The sequence below is a fragment of the Carlito syrichta genome, unplaced genomic scaffold (genome assembly GCF_000164805.1).
Source record: "Carlito syrichta isolate Samal-C Ts95f unplaced genomic scaffold, Tarsius_syrichta-2.0.1 Scaffold92612, whole genome shotgun sequence".
In the NCBI taxonomy this organism is placed as follows: Eukaryota; Metazoa; Chordata; class Mammalia; order Primates; family Tarsiidae; genus Carlito; species Carlito syrichta.
The window spans coordinates 682,629-683,228 of record NW_007036708.1 but is presented as its reverse complement, the minus strand read 5'-3'; the positions used below and the strand labels follow the sequence as shown (position 1 = coordinate 683,228).

Here is a 600-nt window from a genome sequence, read left to right as displayed (position 1 = left end):
CGGCTGCGCCGCCGCCGGGCTGGAGCGCGGGCGGCACGTGCTGTTTGAACTGCAGTAACCCGAAAGCTGAGCCGGCGGGCGTGGCGCGGGCTGCGGGCTGGGAGCCGCCGGGCGGGAGGCTGTGCGACCTCCCCCACTCCATCTTTTTCCGTTGGGTCAGAGGACTCGCCCAGGTTTGAAACCTGGGGGAAGGGAGGGGGCGGCGCGGGGGCCGGGGCTGCCTCCCCCAGAAGTCTGTGTGCGCGGTGGTCCTGGCGAGCGCGGGCGTGGTGCTGCTCTCCGACGCGTCCTGCAGCATCCGATGTTCTCTGGCCAGCCTGCGAAGGGTAACTCTTCGTGGCCAACAAAAGGAAAAACCAGCCCGAGGAGACTGGTCTGCGTGTGTCCCCGCCCCCTCCCCCCCTCCAGCTCCCTAATAAAGCGTGTATTTCAGGAACTGGAAAGGGGCTCCCAAAGTCATCCCTTCCATCTGCCTCGCTTGGAGCTGGAAGCAGTTAGCACAGCTTGGGAGCGGATGGGGGGAGGTGTTCTGGGGAGCGGCTGGGAGAGGGCTGCGGCTCAGGAAGGAAGGCTTCGCGAATGTGTTGGATGACTGTTCGC

The 600-nt window shown here is 66.2% G+C and overlaps 1 protein-coding gene across 1 annotated transcript in view; it reads left to right on the top strand.

Moving 5' to 3' along the window:
* Positions 1–600, top strand: part of LOC103262928 (cytochrome P450 26B1) — an 11,663-nt gene that overhangs the window by 932 nt on the left and 10,131 nt on the right. The gene's annotated exons all lie outside the window — the stretch shown is intronic.